The following is a 20,431-nucleotide window of genomic DNA, read 5'->3' as shown; positions in this document are numbered from 1 at the left end:
TCCCACCAATAATGTTATAAGAAAAATAAGCACCCTACAGTCAAAATTTATAAAACACATAAGGAGACATGACACCATGAATGAAAACTAGAAGAAACAATAAACAGATGAATCAGACTTGCAAATGCTTCATTTATTGGAATTATTAGACACTAAAGATAAAACATATTTAACGTTTTAAGAAATAAAGGAAAAGCTTGAGAATATGAATGAGAATGAGAAATTTTAAAAGAACCAAATATATTTGTAAAAGAATCAATAGAGAACTTTAAAAACTTCTAGACTTAATAGATATACAAATTTAAATTAATAAGGCAATGTAAACAGCAGATAAGACAGATGCAGCTAAAGAGAGAATTAGTAAATTGGAAGATATAGCTAAAGAAGCTATACAGAATACAGTTCAGAGACGTCAAGAGAGGTTAAAGACATGTACAATCGAATAGAAATATCTGATTTACATTAATGAAAGTTTCAGAGAGAAATAATAGAGATAATGAGAAAAAGACAATATTTGAAGAGATAGAGGTTGAGAATTTTTTAAATGTTGAAGGAATCCACTTCTCATGTTCAAAAGGGTCAATGAGTCACAAATATGATAAGCAAGAGAAATTCATATTTAAACACAGTACAGTGAAGCAAAACACCAAACAAAAAAGAGATTTTAAAAAATAGCCAGCAAGAAGACACAGCCACCTACAAAGAAAAAGCAATTAGAGTAGTGGTTAAACTCTTAACAGCAACAATGTCAAAAATAATTTCTTCATGCTGAGAGAATATAAATGTCAACTTACAATATTATACTAAGAAAACATCTTTCAAGAATGAAGTTGAAGTAAAGATATTTTCTATCCTTCTGCTTAGCCATCTTTACTTTGTTACAGAATGGCTGCTTCATCTCTGAGCATTGGCTGTGCATTGAGCATAGGAAAAAGGGAAATGACAAGGGGCAAGAAAAGATGCCAACTGGGCCAGCTCCTCTTTTCCTGGAAGTCCCTTCCACACTTCCACTTACATCTCATTGGCCAGAACTCCATCACATAGCCTCATTTATTTGCAAGAGAGTCTGAGACACATCGACTTCCCCAAGAAAAATTAGTTTCTGTTTGTAAAAAGGAAGAGTTGGATGGATAGCAGATAAACTACTAAAGCTATCTGTCACATCAAGAATAAAATGTAGTTTCTATCCTCAAAGAAACTGTAGTCTAGTGAGAGACATAAACCTATAAAAAGGTAAATGTAGAATTCCAGACACTTATTTCTGTAGTTCTTCCTATGCTTTAAGTGGAGAAGCTTTACTACTGTCATTTGGATCTTTGTTGATTCATCATTCAATCAGCAAATCAACCAACTGACTTTAAAAATCAGCCTTTTGTGCTAGGAGTTATAATAGGTCAAGAGTACAGAGAAAAATTAAATGTGGTTCCCACTTCAACAACACTTATGATCTAGTGAAAGATGCCAGGCAAAAACTCAAGCACCAGTGCAAGAAATTATTACAATATAAATAGAGGAAAAGATATAAAATAGGGTGTTATTTCAACCCACAATATGGGTTGAATTGTGTCCCCCCAAAATTATATGTTAACATCCTAACCCTCAGTACCATTGAATGTGACCTTTTTTGGAGATAGGGTCTTTATAAAGGTAATCTGCTTAAAACGGGGTCAGTAGGGGGTCCTAATCCAATATGACTGGTGCTCTTATAAAAAGGGTAAATTTGGACACAGACACATAGAGGGAAGGCAGTGTGAAGAGACATAGGGAGAAGATGGCCATTTACAAACCAAGGAGAGAGTGTTGTATCAGATTCTTCTCTAACAGTCCTTGGAAAGAACCAACCCTGTTGACACCTTTATTTTGGGGTTCTAGCCTCCAGAACTGTGAGACAAGCAATTTTTGCTATTTAAGCCACCCAATCTATGGTACTTTTTGATGGAAGCCCTAGAAAATTAATACAAGGGAACAGTAAATTCTCTTTTATATGAAGAGTGAAATGTTTTAGAAAAGCTTTCATGGATTATCTGAAGGTTGAGTTGTAAGATGAGTAGACATTCCTTAGGCAGAGTGTGAGGAGGGAGCAATAGGAATTTCTGTCCAAAAGGATATTATGAATAGAGATTCAGCAGTGAGATAAAGCATTTAGTCCATTTGGGCTGCCATAACAGAATGCCATGGACTGGGTGGCTTATAAACAGCAGAAATTTATTTCTCACAGTTATGGAGGCTGTAAAGTCCCAGAGCAAGACATCGGCAGATTCAGGGGCTGGTGAGGTCCCACTTCCTTATTCATAGACAGTTCTTTTATTTTTTTGTTTTGTTTTGTTTTCTGTGTCATCATATGGCAGAAGGGATGAGAGAGCTCTCTGGGATCTTTTTTATAAGGGCACTAATCCCACAGGGAGCCCTCATAACCTGATTACCTATCAAAGTTGTCACATTAAGATGCCTCAAAATACCACCACACTGGGCATTAGGTTTCAACATATGACATTCAGTCTACAGCATGTGTCATGACCTGAGAAAGCACTATAGCAGGAACACAGGTTTAGAGGTGGACTGTCATGAGAGAGGAGACTGGAGCAGTAGGACACTCAAGTTAAGAAGGACCTTTGATGTCACAAAAAAGCATCTCTTTGAAAAATAAATATGAAGTAGAATAGTCTTTGTAACTAGTTTTGTATTGGATCTGAGTCTGTTTCTGATTTCTGTGATGCCATTCAAATGAGCCTTTCTGATCAGTTAAAACTGATGCTCCGTTGAAATTTGCCGCCTCCATTCTGCACTGCATTGTGCACAAGACGCAGTATACTTTTAGGCACGTTGTGTCAAATAGATACTGATGGAAATAAGAAGCTGTATACTCAGTGTGCAATGAAGCAATGTGGCCTGACACACTTTCATGAAGTCAAGATCTTAGTCCTCATACAAATGTGTTCTCTTGACCCCTTTGAGACAATGTAAGATTTGGGCCTTTACTTGAAGACATGAAATCACTTAATGTAGACGATTGTATTATCCGAAGATAGGTTGATGTATAACTGCTACATTTATATCTCTTCAGATAATTGTGATATTCGTGCACCTTTCTAATTTGAAATTTCTGTTCTGGGTATAAGTTTCTTTACTCAATTTAATTAAATCAAGTACTTCCAGGAAGAATTAATAGTAGAGGAGTAGCAGGTATAGGCCTTACATGTTCAAACCCAGAAAATAGAATACATATATTTTAAAATAGAAACTTTTTCAATTAGAGTAACTCCCTACTGCTCAATAAAATCCATCTAAATCAAATTTGATGACAGTACTTTCTAACTGTAATAAATGGCTGTAAATAAGCAATCTAATTTGCAATGCCTGCAACGAAATATAATTAACCTAACATAACCTTCATTACAACATGTGTCACACCTTGAATCAAGGTTATCAAAATGGTCATTATTTGTAAGGCACAATAGACATTCATTGCTGAATTTATTATGCCTGAATTCTAAAGCAACAGTATACATTCTACATAGAAATTAAATTTAAAAACCAATTGAATAAAATAATATATTACCATTCTTTGTTGCTATAATATCGGATGTGGAAGGTATTATACATGAGAGAAATCTAAACAGCATAGCAGCACAGGTTCCATTTGTGCAACCTACTATCCACTCATTGTGAGGTTTGGATAAATCCTTTTTCACTGGAGTACTTCTGTATTTCCATCTGTAAAATAAGAATGGGAGAAGTAGATGCCCCTCATCTAAATGAAGTACATTGGGATTAAAGCAACAATATCCCAGTACTCTTGCTTATGGCAAAATAAGCATTTTTGCTTGAAAAGAATAGATCAATTTATGGTTGATGTTGGAAGATGATACTCATAGTTTATTTAACAGATAGAATTAACACCAACTTTGCTTATGCAGAGATTGATGTTTTTTAATTCAATATATTTCTGTAAGAGGAGAAACAGCCAAGTGAGTAAGAATTCTTTAGAAGAATAGTGATGTTAATTGGATATAAAAATTGATGTCACTCAAGTTACACATCTTACTGCTTTGGGGACTGCACTTGAAAAAATTGCAGTTCACATCAAGGACTTCATCATACTAATTTTCACATCAGGTTAGAATCAGTAACAGATTTACAAATATAAAGACAACTAGGTTTGTTTTTTTAAAACACAAGTTTAAGTAGACATTTTAAGTAGACTTTATTTTTATTCATTAGCTTAAGTTCTGTTTGGCATAAATAATTGCAAGTCACTCTGGATTATACTCACCTGTCTTACTATCTCATATTTAAGAAATGGCTGAAGACACAAAAGGATTAGTAGGGAGGAGGAGCACTCCTAGGACGTAAAGAGGGAAAAGAATTTCCTGGTTCTCCAGAGTCCCTTATCTCCAGCATGAGGTGTTCTTCTAAGTGTTTTGGTTATTCACTTCTATTATAAAACATGGATATGTATATTAATTTATTATTATATATGTGAATTTATATAATGTGCATCTATTATGCCCAAATACAATATTTTTTAAAAGATGAAGTATGAGTAAAATAAATCATACTTTTATAATAATAGCATATTTTCTTAATGGAAAAGAATGCATTTACTTTCACTATAAACATTATTATTGAATATACTTCTGCATCAGTTAGCATTTGCTATATAACAAAGCACCCCAAAACTTAGTGACTTAAAACAACTATCATTTATTAGCTCACAATTCCGTGGGTCAGAAACTTGAGCTGGGCTCCTCTGGGAGGTTCATATGCTGCTCACATCTAAGTTCATTCAAGTGATTGCAGTCAGCTGGCAACCCAGCTGGGGTTGGATGGGCCAGAATGGTCAAAGATGGAAACTGGCAGCCTAGATGACTTGGTTTTCCTCCATGTGCCTTTCTAGCAGGCTAGCTTGAGCTTATTCACATGGTCCCAGGGCTCCCCGGCAGCAAGAGAGGCAAGCCCAAATGTGTAGTCATTTAAAAAAATTAATAGATTTTATTTTTAGAGCATTTATATATTTACAGAAAAAATTGAGGAGAAAGCAAAGTACTTAAACACCCACTCTCTACATACACCTACCGCCTCCACATACAGTTTCCCCTTCAGGAACACCTTATGTTAGTGTGGTACTTTTGTTACAATTGATGAACCAATCTCAATACATTATTATTAACTAAAACTTGTAGTTTACATTAGAGTTCACTCTTCCTGTTGTGTAGTTCTATGCAGTTTGCCAAATGCCCCCGCATTACAGTATTATATGTAATAGTTCTGCTAAAATACCCTGAGCTCCATCTATTCATCCCTCTCTCTCTCCCCTTACACCCTTGGCAATGACTGATCTTTTTACTATCTCTATGATTTTGCCTTTTCCAGAATGTCATATAGTTGGAATCATATAGTATGCAGCATTTTCAGACTGCTTCTTTTGCTTAGCATTATGTATTTAAGGTTTTTCCATGTTTTTCATGACTGATAACACTTTTCTTTTTATGACTGAATAATATTACATTTTATAATGTTCCATAGTTTGTTGATCCAATCACTATTGAAGTAAAGTTGCCATAAACATTCACATCCAGACTTTTGTGTGGACCTAAGTTTTCAACTCACCAGTAAATAGCAAGTAGTGTGACTCTAGATCATCTGGTAAGATTATGTTTAGTTTTGTAAGAAACTGCCAAACTGTCTTCCAAAGTGACTGTACTGTTTTGCATTTGCATCAGCAATGAACAGCAGTTTCCTGTTGCTCTACATCCTTGCCAGCATTTTATGTTGTCAGTGTTTTGGATTTTAGTTATTTTAGTAGGGGTGTAGTAATATCTTATTATTGTTTGAATTTATGTAAGCATGTTTTCAAGCCTGTTTGCATCATATTTGCTAGTGATCCCTTTACCAAAGTAAATCATATGACCAAGGCCCACGTCAGTGTGGGAAGAGAATATGCCAAAGGCATTGATTCCCAGAGGGAATTATGCAGCTATTTTATAAACAATCTACCAGAACTCTGTAATTGTTTTTTGTGTGAGTTTTGTCCTTAGTGATATAGTGATTCTAAGTTCTGGGTTATAACTGCAATTGAATTCATTACTTGATTTTAATGACTATCAAGCTAAAAAGATATCTTACAAAGACATAATTGAAAGTTATTGACTGAGTTTATAATAAATACAGTGCTCTGATTTTTCAGTCCCGTTCACAAATATATAAAAACTTTTTTTGGTTAAAATTTGGCTATTAAATTTCCATCTTCTCTGGTATCAATCCATTTTTCTCACAATTTGGAAGGTGCTAGACTTTTTATTTTTTGATAAAATGGATTCAAAAATCCACTAAAACTCTGTCTGAAAGATTTTTAACATAATAAAAAATTATCTCTAATTTTATAATGGTACAGATAAGAAATTTTTAAATAAAATAAGTGTGTCAATATTTTTAAAATGTTGAACTAGCTTACTATTAGCCACTTGTCATGGTATCAGTGGTGAACAATTCTGGACAGCTCATGTTTTAATAGAAGAAAGCAACTCATTTTAAAATTCAACAGCTCTTTTAAGTAAATTGCCATGAGGTAACAAGGGAACCTCTGTGTCATGCAAAAGAATCTTATGGTCACAGGCACATGTAAACTAGAAAAATGTCAGAACATACTAAAAATGAACTAGTGCTGGTAGATGCTACCATTAACACCTCTGTTTTGTGAAACCCTGCAGACTGCAGGCTATACAAACCTCAGACACTTGGACCAAGCGAAGAAACCAGTATCAATCCTTATGTTAATGGTGAATTTTAATCCCTCACTTATTGTTTAAGATAAATAAATAGAAATATGTTATGCTCACCCCTGGGGATGCCACACCCTACTTTGGAGACCCTTGTACCGAACAGCCATTGACTTCAAGGTGTGTGTGAAGTGGGTCTGGGAAGGGGGTTGTGGAACAGAGTACCCAACGGTTTCTTCAGCGTCACATTCTGCGGCACTGATGCCGTGTTTGACTTGGAATACGTTTCTCCATAGCATCCATGTTGTGCTGCTTAGGGTTTTGAGTTATTTCTCAGATTTTTTTTTTAAACCCACACCACAGCTATTAATCCACAATCTAATTACAATAATATTTTGACCACATAATAAGTTCAGCAGATTTTGTGAGCTAGTTTTCAAAAATAACCAATATCAGGATCATTCCGAGTGTCAGGAAAGTGTAACCTGCACCTCTCTTACTTTACTTCTTGTGTCTCATGAGTACGTCCAGCCGCCTGGCAGCCTTGGTGCTGAGGGCAGGCGTGGGGCTCAGAGTGCGGAGGTCAGGAGAGTCGAACATCTTCCACTGGGTGCACCAATGACTGCAGAGGAGAGTCCCCAGCCCTCCCTTTCCTCAAACCATTCATCTGCCTTCCCCTGAAATGATATAAATACACTAGATGGTGAGAATAACAAGACCAGTTGGTAACACAAGGGTCAGTTGACGGGTGTGAAGCAGGTTTCTCAGCCAGAGCACTGCTGACACCTTGAGCCAGAGAGCTCCTCGTGAAGGGCTGTCCTGGGCACTGGAGGATGTTCAGGAGTGTCCCTGGCCTCTGCCACCTGGTAGATGCCAGTAGCACTCCCTTCCCCCAGTCAGAACAATGTCCCCTGAGGGGCCAAGTCACCCATTAAGAACCCTTGTCCAAAGGTCAAAGAATCAAGAGAAGGGTTGGACGTTTCGCTCATTCTTTCCTTTGCACCTAACAACGAGGCCTAGATATTTAGGGGTTTCCCATGTAGATTCTTCTCTTTCTCCTCTCAGACCCCAACCCTCTCTTCTTGAGGTCTTGTTTTTACTCCTTTCCTTTTTTGATATCCTGACTTCTCCTACTTCCTTGGACATACTACTTAACCCTACAAAGATGATCAATCCCCAAGTCCACTCACATCTTGCCAATTTTACAGCCTCCATTGCACAAGAATATCAAGATTTTTCTCTTTTCTCCTGTTTCTGCTGGCTCTGCTGAGTGGAGGAGCAGCGTTTATGGAAACAAGGGTGAGATGGGGGCAGAGGGAGGGATCCAACCACTTCTCACAACCCCCACTGCTGCCAAGGTGTCGATGACACCTTTGTCTCTTGCCAGGATCACTGCTCTAAATGCCTGTCAGGCTCCCTGCCTCAACTCTTGCAGCCCACCTCTGTTATCAGCCCAGAAGCTAGACTGACCCTTTTTAAACATGAATCAGACCATGAGGGTCCTCAGCTCCAAACCCTGCAAGGCTCCTCCTTCTACTCAGAATCAAATCCGACATTCTTGCAAGGCCTGAAAGCCTCATGTGACCTGGCCCTTCTGTGCGCCTCTGCTCTGGCTCCTGCCACCCTGCCCCCCTGCTCTCCGGCTTCAGCCACACACAGCTCCCTGCAGTTCTGTGACACAGCAGGTGTGCTGCTTTGATCCTTCCCACTGGTTCTCCCCTCTACCTGACTGCTCTTCCCTGCACATCCTCCAAATGGCTACCTCTCTCCTCTCCCTCCCTCCTTCTCCTCCCTCACTTCCCTCAGGTCACTGCTCAAACGTGAGCTTCCCAGTGAGGCCTATTCTGCTCATCCTAATTAACGACACACTCCCTGTTCCCTGGCATAGCTCTCTCAGCCACCTTACCTGCTCTCCCTGCACCTACAGACAGCCTACATCATGACTTATTTATTATGTAGTTACTATTCTTTGCCTTCATCTGTTTTGTTCACTGATATATCCAGCATCTAGAATGAGACCTGGTGCATAAGTGAGGGAAGACTGAATTCTGGTCCTGTTGGAAATGGGGCAGAGGATGAGAGGGCCTCCCTCGCAGATTCTGACTCCACCTCTCTCATGGTGCTGCCTGGGCCCTGCTGATAGTCCCAGCCAGGTAAGTCTTTGCTGCATAGTGTTTAGCACAATGTCCCTTGAGAGGATTCATCTCCTACTGAAAGCCCTTCTCTGGTCTGTACCTCAGATTCATATTCTTTCAACTAGCATAATTTGAATTTTATGCTCTTTTAAGAAAAAGACAAACATCAGAGAGTATTTATCCCTTCTCTATTCCAGTTTACATGACAAAGCCTCACGACTCTGACTTCTCTGGAAGTTGGGTAGGTGTGGGGAGTGGGTAGTCTCATTTCACCCCCAAACAATATATTTGAAAACTTCTAGATCATAATCCTTTGTAAATTAGATCTTGGCTGAATTCAAGACGTAAATTACAACAGAAAACAAGACACTTGGGTTTTGTGAGTTGTTTAGTCTCTATTAACAATTTCTGCTAAAAATTTCTTTTTTCTTTAGAAGAACTAAAGTAAAAGAAGAAAGAAAAGAAGCAGAAAGTATAAGAAGTAAAAGAAGAAAATGTCTCTCTCTCTTTTTCTGTTAACATTTTAGTTTTTCATACTTGAATATATTGTCTCCAATACAGTGTCAATTAATGCCCTAAAACATCCATCAAATAGTGGCTACTGGCTTTTGACTCAGATTTTAGATACAAAGAGTCTCTAGAGGCTTAATTTTCTATCTAGATAGCCCATTAAGTGACACTAGCTACATCTTAGACTTATGCACTTTCATGTACAGCAAAAGTAAAATGTATTAATTTGACTCTACTAATTTGTAGTATTTAATAATTTCATCAGGAGAAACAAGTCATTTTCAAATAATCTTGTACTCCTTTGGAATTATTAAGAATCTCTTCCTGACAGAAAGGAGGTAATCTATATCTCTTTGTGTTCTCCCTCCTAGTACAGAATGAGTGTTCAATAGATAACAATTGAATGAATAAAATAATTCATATGTTAACAATCATTTATTTAATAAAGAAAGTCCCCAAAGAGTATTTGACTTGAAAACAGTTAGCCTAGTCTTACTATTGCCTAAATTTGAAAGTAATAAAAATACTTGTCTTTAAAAATCTTCCCTGATTTCAAAGCTATTTGGAAACATTCTTAAAGACCTAAAATGCTCATAACCTTTAAACCACTACTTACACTTCTGGCATTCAACTCTGAGAATGTAGCAATAAAAACAATGTAATTTAAAATAGCAAAATGTTTTATGAAAACTAAAATGACCAACAGTAGAAGATAATTAAACAGCTAATGTCAGCTATTGACAAAATATGACACAGATATTAAAGGCTATATTTATAGTATTTTGTAACATGAAAGCATTCTATCTACAGTATTCAATTTTAAAGGCACTATTTTAAATTATATGTACAATATAAATTGCAACTAGGCTGAAATTATGTACATAAAAATTACTGGAAAGAATTATAACTCAATGTTATTTACAGTTGTATCTAAATGCTACACTTAGGAGATTTTTTTCTTTTTATGTGTTTTTACCCTAATTTTTTTAAAATCATAGTCTATATTCCAAACTTATTATCTTTAAGGCCATTATCTTTTGCCTGGTCTATTGTAACAGTCCCCTAACTGATCTCTCCACTTTCTTCACCATTGCATAGTTTTCTCATTATCTAAACATTAGCCAGGGTGATCTTCTTAAATAAGTTGGACCCTTCTTAATAAGTTGGCTTTCTGTTGCAAACAGAATAAAATCCAAAATCCTTCACTGGTTGACAATAACTTGCTTGATCTGACCTACAATATAGGTTCTATATTTATCGGGTACACATTAAAGGCATTTCCTATTTCTCCTGAAATTGTCTTCCTGAAAAACAACTTAAACCCTTATTTATGCTCTTCAGTTCACCACATTTCACTGAAATCCTTGACTATGAATCATATTTCATACTCATAGCTTACTCAACTTGATAATTTCAGCAACTTTTACTAATAGAACATATGTGCATATATAAATGCAGGTGCAAATAAGACAAACCACCTACAGATGCTGCTAGTCATATTCACTGAAGTAAGGGACTACGAATGAGTGATTGACAAGGTGAATTCATGTTAAGCAATTTTTTCCTAACTGATTAAATTGCAGTGTGCTTTAGTGACAACAACCCGATTTGTTTAAGAGAGATGAAATCAATTACCCTAGAGGAGGAGAATTGCATCAACATTTATTGAATTCCTACCTGTGGTAGATGGTTAATATATGTGACCTCATTTAAGTCTGGAAGTGTTACCAGATACCTGATACAAGGAAAACAAACAAAGGTTTCCAAAGAGCAGTCTGAAATAAAGCTGAATCTTTTGCTTAGTTCCAGCTCAGTGGGTCTCTCTGGGTAGAAATTAAAGAGGGTTAGATTAGTGCTATCTATTAATAATAGCAAAATAATGCAAGCCACATAGGTAATTTTAAGTTTCTAATTGCCATTTAAAAAAGTGAAACTAAAACATTTGAAATTATTTTTAATATTATTTTATTTAAATCAGTATATCTAAATTATCATTAATGTGTAATCAATACAAAAATTATTATTGTGATAGTTTACCTTTTTTGTACTAAGTCTTCAAAATATAGTGTATATTTTATAGTTTTGGCACATCTCAGTTTGAACTAAGCCACATTTCAAGTGCTCAGTAAGCACATGTGGCTAGTGGCCACCACATTGAGCAGTACAGGGTCAATAATTAGGCAAGAAGAGAAAGTAACCAAACAAGAGAGAGGCCAAGCTCAGTTCTCTTGGCTCACTGGGAAAACTGTAAAAGTTTTTCTGGGATTGGTTGCCTTCAGTTTTTGCAACACCAAAGCTAGAAGGTCTGGTTTCAGACAGTCTGAGCTGGGTTGCCCAAGATTCCAGCCCACCAAGGATCAATCAGTGGATAGGCTTAGATGCACGTGGGCAAAACTTGGCAAGATGTGTCCCTGCCATCCACACGAGTCTGCAATCCACCACAGACAACAACATAAGCTTTTTATTGCTTCGTCAGCCACACTGATCTTTATTCAGGATAACCATAGAATTTATTATCCAAACTCCGATACTTTTGAAAGAGAAAAGAGGTACTGTTAATAATGACCCTGGGACAATACGCATAATATGAGACCGTCCTTGCTGGGCAATCAGGACATATGGTCACTCTACCATTAGTCAATGTTTCCACCTCTCAGAAGAACTTGGATGACTGCCAGTAGGCTCACACATCTCCAGGATATTTGTAACTCAATGGGAGTTCCCACAGGAGCCTGCACACAAAACTCTAAATTTCTCCTCTAGGATTCTAGGTCTCGCACCAAGAGCCTGCATCATAAAGGGTTTTTACTCCCATGTCTAATAACATTGCTTAATGCAATTTTCAAGCTTCCTGTTCTGCAATTTTCTACTCTGGGTCTTGTTTAAATTGGGGGTTTAATGAGAAATGGCTGTTGTCAGCTAAGTGGTGCTTCTCCTTGGCAGGGTCTCCAAGGAAAGTAGAGAACCAGTAAACAAAGCTGTGCATGCCGCAGCCAGGAGATGTCTTTTTTTTTTTTGTCCTCTTTTCTTTCTTTCTTTCTTTTTCTTCTTATATAAAATAGAAGAACAGCAATAAGCAGCAATAGCCAGGGGTGGGGGTGGGAATGTTTCACGGGAAGTTAACAGATGGCTCAAAGCCACCTTCATTTCTGAGTGAGAGGGAGGATGCCTGCGGGCCTGGAAAATTGAAGGTTTGGAAACTAATTTTGTTTGACTCTTTAATCCCTTTCAAACATAGGCCCCAAAAGTGGAAGATTAAAGGATTTCACTTTTGCTGCCCAGTAAATTCATCTCAGAAAGGTAAAAGATACAGAAGTAGAATGGCTATGGGTGAAACAAGAAGTGTTTGAACAGGAGGAATGTACCTTTGTTAGCCTGAGGGTAGTCGGGTACATTTCTCTACTTAGGCTTTTGTTATTGTTGTTGCTTACATAAGGGCTGGAGTGTTTTACAAGATTGGAAGACACTTGGTCACCATATGTGGTCATATTTTATATAGAAACTACAGTCCGAATACTCAGAGCAAAAAGTTATAAAGTGAAACTTAAAGGTAGGTTCATGTGAGCATTATACTGAGATAATGAAAAGCACAAAGGACTCAAACCTATTTATTCACTCATTCATCAAGATTTATTGAGCACCTATTATGTCTCAGGCAATGTTCTAGTAGTCTAGGTTCTGAGTTCAGGTAGAGAAGGACTTGGTCCTATATATTATAAGAGCGAGAACTCGACAACAAAGAAATAAACAAATAATAAAATAATTTCAGATATGTATAAGTATGTGAAGAAAATACAAAAGAATATTGAAAGAGAGAATAAGTAGGATGAAGTGGGGGTACTTTAAATCCTGTGGTCAAGGAAGACTTCTCTTGAGGATGGAATGTTTAACTGAAACCTAAAGGGTAGGAAGGAGCCTTTCTTGTGTCAAGAATAGCATAAAGGCTGGGCACGGTGGCTCACGCCTGTAATCCTAGCCCTCTGGGAGGCCGAGGGGGGTGGATCGCTCGAGGTCAGGAGTTCGAGACCAGCCTGAGCGAGACCTCGTCTCTACTAAAAATAGAAATAAATTATCTGGACAACTAAAAATATATATAGGAAAAAATTAGCCGGGCATGGTGGCGCATGCCTGTAGTCCCAGCTACTCGGGAGGCTGAGGCAGTAGGATCGCTTAAGCCCAGGAGTTTGAGGTTGCTGTGAGCTAGGCTGACGCCACGGCACTCACTCTAGCCCGGGCAACAGAGTGAGACTCTGTCTCAAAAAAAAAAAAAAAGAAAAAAAGAATAGCATATGCATGACTGATGAATGAGTTGTCAGTAAAAAAAAAAAAAAAAGCATATGTATTGGTAGGTTGGCCTACTATGCACCACAATTGGCCTACTGTGCACCAGGTACCATTCTAGGTACTGGGGATAGAGTGTGAACAAATTAGTCAAAATTCTTGCCCTCACAGTTTCCATTTTAGTGGGGGTAGACAAATAAATAAGGGCTAAGTAGAAAAATTTAGTAAGGAGGTGCTATGTAGAAAAATTAATTTAGGAAGGTGATAGATCATGGTCAGGGAAGATTTCACTAAGAAGGTGACATTGAGCAAGGACCTGTAGGAATGAGTCACACAAATTTATGGAGGAAGACAAGTGTTCTAGGCAGAGGGAACAGCTAGTGCAAAGGCCTTACACAAGAATATATGTAACTTGTTTGAGTAACAGCAAAGAGGCCAATATGGCTAGTGTTTATCCCTGAAAAAAAGAACAATTTATACCTAATAGTTAATATTAGAAGATGGCAGATGCCTCAAAAGTGGAGAGAGTCTTTATATCCCAGAATCATCATACTTCCTGCCCAGAGATATTCTTTCTCTGATGGTGAAAGGTCTGTGTCTGGCTCTAAAAGGTAACGCTCACTTCAGATAATGTTCTTCTCTTTTTATATTTTCCCCATCTACCTGAAATTCCAAAATTATTTCCACACATTATAAACTCCAGAATTTAATATATGTCTAGAGGTAGGTTGCTTCAATAGTTTCTAATGTGATTTATTCATTTGTAAGAAAAGATTAAAGATGCTCTGGCCAATACTGTAAGACTTCATTCATGATTTCAACCAATTATTAGTATGTTGTATAGTCTTCAATGTTTTAGAGGAATTTCAACATACCTTTTTATTGCTGATTTCTATTTTAATTGTGTTGTGGGTAGAGCAAATACTTCGTATGACTTCAGCTATTTTACAAAATTGAGACTCATTTTATGGCACTCAATGTGGTCTTAGTAATCATCTTGTATGCACTTGACAAGAATGTATATTCTGCTGTTTTATGATGGAAATTCTACAAATATCAATTATATCAGTTGGTTGATAGTGTTATTCAGTTTTCTATAGTCTTAAAAATATTCTAATTTTTTTCTACCAACTAGTGAGAGAAATGTGTTGAAATCTCCAGCAATAATTGTGGATATGCTCATTTCTCTTACGAGTTCTATCATCTTCTTCCATACATTTTTGGAAGCTCTATTATAAAGGCTTAAGTATTTATAATTGTTATATCTTCCCAAGCAGTTTGTTAATCATTATGAAATATCCTATTTTGTCCCTGGTAATATTTCTTAAAATGTCTTTTATCAAATGTTAATATAATTGGACTTTGCTTTTTTTGTCCAATTTAACAATTTCTACCTTTTAATTGGAGTGTTTAAACAACTTAAATGTAACATAATTTTGTATATAATTGGGCTTAAATCTACCATTTTGATATTTAATTTGTTTTTAACTGTTTTCTTCTTTTATTCTTTTCTTGCTATCTTTTAGAATGAATACTTTTTACGATTCCATGTTATCTCCACTATTGTCTTATTAACTATACGTTTTTATTTCTTAGCAGGTCTTCTAGGGGTCCTAACATTCATTTCTAAATTATCACTTTCTACCTTTAAATAATAGAATACTACCTAATGCATGCTATAAAAACAGTCTACTCCCCCTTCCTGTCTTTTGTGCTATTGCTGTGATGCATTTTTCTTCTACATAGTATAAACCCCACAGTACATTACTATTATGTTTGCTTTAAATTGTTAATTATCTTTTAAGTAGACTATAAATGAAAAAAAACTTTTATATTTACCCACATATTAACCATTTTTGACATTCTTCATTCTTTAGCGTAGATCCAAAATTTCAAATAATACCATTTCCTTCTGATTTTATTTCTTTCATTGTGGGTCTACTGGCAATGAATTCTCTCAACTTCTTCTTATTGAAAAGTCCTTATTTCTACTTACGTTTTGAAATATATTTTTCCTGGGTATGGAATTCTAATGTTTCTTTTTTTTTTTTTTCCCCCTTTATTTTAGCTCTTCATTCTATTGTCTACTAGCTTGCGTAACTTCTGAAAAGAAGTCTTCTGTAATTCTTATATATGATCCTCTGTAAATGTGTCTTTTCCTCTTGCTGCTTTTAAGATTTTCTTTTATTATTGTTCTGAAATTTAATTATGATATGCCTTCATGTGATTTTTTTAAATGTTTATTCTGCCTCTCCTACCATCATATTGTTTGTTTTCATTAACTGTCATTCCTTTATTTCTCATTTCTTACATTTTTTGGAATAATCAAGTATTTTTATTAGTTTATTTCTCTCATTAACATATTAGTTATCATTTTAGTGATTAATTTAGGGACTATAAAATACACACTAGACTCATTACTATCTATAATAGATTAGTATTTTTAATACTTCCCAGACAATGCAAGGACCTTAGAATGTTTTACATCCATTTATTCCCTACTGCCTTTGTGCTATTTTTGTCATGTATTTTAATTCTGCATATATTTTAAACCTCATATTATGTTTATATTTCAATTTACTGTTTTATATGATCAATATATTTATTCACATGTTTACCCTTTCCAGTACTCTTCCCATCTTTATACATTGCTATGATTCCATTTAAAATAATTTTTTGACTTCCTGAAGAATTATTTTAAATATTTACTGTTGTGTAGCTTTGCTGGTAATTATTTCTCTAGTTTTTTGTTCATATGAAAATATCTTTCTTTCCCCTTGATTTCTGAAGAATATTTTCAGCCAAGATAGAATTCTATCTAGATTGGCAGTTATTTTATTTTAGCACTTTAAAGATCCTACCCCACTGTCTTTTGACTGTCATTATTTATGTCGAGATGCAATCAATTTATAATTGTTATTTTGAAAGTAATGTCTTTTTCTTCCAGTTGCATTTAAATTGCTTTATTTTTAGCTTTCAACAGTTTGAATACATTATTCCTGGAGTGGTTTTCTTTGTATTTAATCTTTGTTGAGTTCTTAGAGCTTTTTGAATATGTGGGTTGATACATTTCATGGACTTTGGAAATTCTCAATCATTATCTCTTCAAATATTGGTCCTGTCCCATTTTTTCACTCCTCTATTTCTGTAAGCCCAATCCATAGATATTAGCCACCCTCCTTTTTTACTATATTTCCTATACCCTTATACTCTTTCTGTATTTTCATCTTTTTTTCTCTCTGTGCTTTAATCTAAAATTTCTTTCACTTTGCCTATCTTCCAGTTCACTAATTCTCTCTTCTACTCATCTAATCTTCTGTTAAACTAGTCTATTATTAATACATTATTAATCTAAGATACTGTATTTTTCAATTCTAAAATTTCTGTTGGATTTTTTAATTTAAAGATTCCAGTTTCCTGGTTACATTCTCCAGCTCATCATCAGTTTTCTCAAACATATTGATCACAATTAAGTTGAGGTCTCTTTCTGATAACTCCACTATGTGAGTTATCTGTGGATCCATTCCTACCACTTGTTTTTTATCTCTTGATCGTCAATCATTTGGTCCTGTCTCCAGGCATGCCCAGTCATTTTCAACTGAATATGGGTATTACCTATAAAAAATTGTAGTGGCTCTGGTGATATATCTTCTTACATAAAAGATATATTTTTCTTCTTGCAGAGAATTAGAGTAGGATCATGTAACCTAGTGGGGGATTGGGAGAAATCAAGGCTGAGTTTCCAGTTTTGTGAAGGTGTATCTATTTCCAGTTTACCTTTACTCTCAGCATGCAGTTCTTTATGGGTCTCAATTCAAAGAGCAGAATGTTTACCATTGCCTCTCACCTTTGGTTGGGCTTTGAACTCAAATTTGTAGCTTCCAGCACCAGGATACCAATAAAATTTTGCCTGCATTTTTAATTTCCTTGTGTGTCTTTTTGTTTGTCTTTTTATCCTTTTTCCCTGCACAGTTTAGCAATGGCAAAATGTCTCAAGGGGAAAAGCAACAGAACATGTCAATTTGCCTCGTTGTATTCCCTTTATTTTCAGGATATTTAGCCCCTAACTCCTTTCTCCCTTGATTGTTCTCTAATGCCTTCAAATTGCTGCATTTTAGTATTTGTCCAGATCTCACTGATATTATCAGAAAGACAGTTGATTTGATATAAGCTACTTTCTGATTCCTAAAACCAAAGATGAATTGTACTTTTAAATTTCTTTTAGTTGTAACTATAATTTCAATAAAAATTGTATTTAAGTATCAAACCATCATTCTATTTCTGCCAAGTAAAATAACAACCTGAAGTTAAGATACCTATTACTTGACAACCACATTTTTAAAAGATGACTACGATGTAGTCATGCTAGAAACCAAGCGAAAGAAGGAAATAAACAAACCAAGAGATTATATTACCAACAAGTTATTAGTTGAAACCAAAGGAAAAGTTACCAAAAAAAAAAAGCTCTGCAATGTCAGTGTGGGTGTGTGTAGGAGAAGGAAAAACCATTAATAACTCATTTATTTTTAGAAACTATCTTTGTCATTCTAAAAATATGACCATTTATCAGGTAGCACTATGATCTTTCAGTGTAATTTCATAAAATGAAATGTTGAGAATGAGGTAATAGAAATCATTCTGTGTCTGCTGAAGTTTTGAAAATAAAATGTCAGAATTGAGTAACCCCCTTCCCCAGCTACTGAAAAATCAGAGGTGCCTCAGTTATGGTGAAAGGCAGTGCAGCATGATAGCATTCATGGAAAAGTGCTATTCTGTGCCCAGTCTATAGTAAGGGCAGTTATGTGAATGAGTGAATGAGGGAAGAAAGTAACAAACATAACCTCTGGGGCCTTAATTGGGTTATCAACCTACAGCAAACCACTAACTTGTCCTCTCACAACAAAAATGCTAAGCCACCAGAGAGTGACGCTACAGTTCACAAAGCAGGTATGCATGGAAAAAATATGAAGGCAGAGGAGAGGAATGAGAAGGAATTTTGGAGACATAAGTGACTAGAGTTCAAATTCCCAGATTCTTAGCTACACGTTCTTAGACACATGGCCTGAGTCTCTGGTTCTTCAGTTGTGAAATAAGAATAATAATACCCACTCTGTAACGCTGTTACACAGATTAGAAATTTCCTAGCAAAATGACAGGCATAAATAAGTTCTCAATAAATAATTGGTATTTTTGTTATTTCTTTCTCCAACCTAATATTTAGTTACTTATTTTCATGTAATAATTTGCCTCATTCTTTCAGAACGAACTTTCCATTTCTATATTAGAGGAGTCATATAAAATCAGCAAAGAGATAATGATTTTATTAAAAGAATTCATAATACATCATACCAAGAACTAATTAGAAATTTCTCATGGGGAAATGAAAAATTAAAAATTATAAGGCTGAGAAAGAAGGAAATCAAACTGAGGGTAGTCTTTGGAATTATGATTTGTATTCCATTTATCATTTGAATACAATGAGACTTCAGTCTAGGCTTAGTTCTTTGTCACTAGTGATTAGAAGCAGAGAAATTAATTAGTGGCACAATGACCGTGACACTGATCAGTGTGCTATTTCTTGTACTACAACTTTAACAGTTATTCAGAAATAAGAACATCTACTTTCTTAGCCCTACCCCACCACCTTCTTCCTGGCCTTAACTCACCACCTCACTGGGTTTACAACCCACAGCCCCTAATTATAATCTCTCTGTCTCCCCCTTACCTTCCTTGCCTTTTCCTCTTACATTATGAAGGCTGCAAACATCAGCTTTCTCACTATCACTCCGGTTCTCCTTATAGAGAAACTTGAGATTTTTATGCTTGTTCTCCCTACTCTCTCTCCACCCCTTCTCTTAAACCTGCCCCAGTCAGGATATTGTGCCCACTGCTCCTCTTCAGTTGTCCTTACCAAAGCCACCCAATCCGGCAGTCACCTCCACATACTTATCTCAGGGAGCAGCATTTGATGCAGGTTCCTACTCTCTGACAAACCTTCTTTAACTGACAACAGAGACACCTAATTGCCTCTGTGTCTCCGATTTCACGGGCTTCTACTAGCTGCTAGGCATTCTCCTCCCATGGGGCCTCTTTTATTTTTCCTGATTTCTGAATACGGGAGCGCACTGGGGCAAGTCCTCAGACTCCGCTTGATCCAGATTCGCTCCCTCGACATCTCATCCAGACGGTGACTTTAAATAATATTCTACACATTTCATCAAGTCTAATATTAAACGAAGGAAGAGATCAAGTTTAGCAATTAACTTTGAAGTGTTTTAAATTTTTCTTAATTATAGACTTTATTTCTTAGAGCAGGTTTAGGTTTGCAGAAAAATTGAACAGAAAGTACAGACAGTTCCCAAGTACTCCCTCTCCTCCCCACCAGCTTCCCCTGTGATCTACATTTTGCGTTAGTGTGGTGTGTCTGTTGTAACTGATGAGCCAATACTGATGCATTATTATTAACTAAAGTCCACGCTTGACATTAGAGTGCACGCTTTGAGTTGTATGTTCTATGGACTTTGACAAATGCATAATGTCTTGTATCCACCGTTATAGCATCATATAGAATAGTTTCACTGCTCTAAAATTTCCCTGTCCCCTTATTCATCCCTCTCCTCACCCCCACAACCCCTGGCAACCACTGGAATATTTGAATTTTTATGACTAGATGATGAGACTCTTCCCAGGGCAGATGAGAGAAAGCCCGTGGTTGAGTTTTCTGCTTCTCTGGACACATTGACTTTATGTTTAGTGCTCTTGCTTTTCAAAGCTATTAAGGAAGAG

The 20,431-nt window shown here is 36.2% G+C and overlaps 1 long non-coding RNA gene across 1 annotated transcript; it reads right to left on the bottom strand.

Moving 5' to 3' along the window:
* Positions 1–128: 128 nt before the first annotated feature.
* Positions 129–19,820, bottom strand: LOC123649257. The gene is made up of 3 exons (XR_006738944.1): positions 19,371–19,820; positions 3,560–3,714; positions 129–696 (listed from the first exon to the last, which is right to left on the bottom strand). It is a non-coding gene; the product is annotated as an uncharacterized LOC123649257 (long non-coding RNA).
* Positions 19,821–20,431: the final 611 nt, after the last annotated feature.

The sequence above is a fragment of the Lemur catta genome, chromosome 13 (assembly GCF_020740605.2).
Source record: "Lemur catta isolate mLemCat1 chromosome 13, mLemCat1.pri, whole genome shotgun sequence".
In the NCBI taxonomy this organism is placed as follows: Eukaryota; Metazoa; Chordata; class Mammalia; order Primates; family Lemuridae; genus Lemur; species Lemur catta.
The sequence above is the reverse complement of the archived record's forward strand: the minus strand, read 5'-3'. Positions and strand labels throughout refer to the sequence as shown.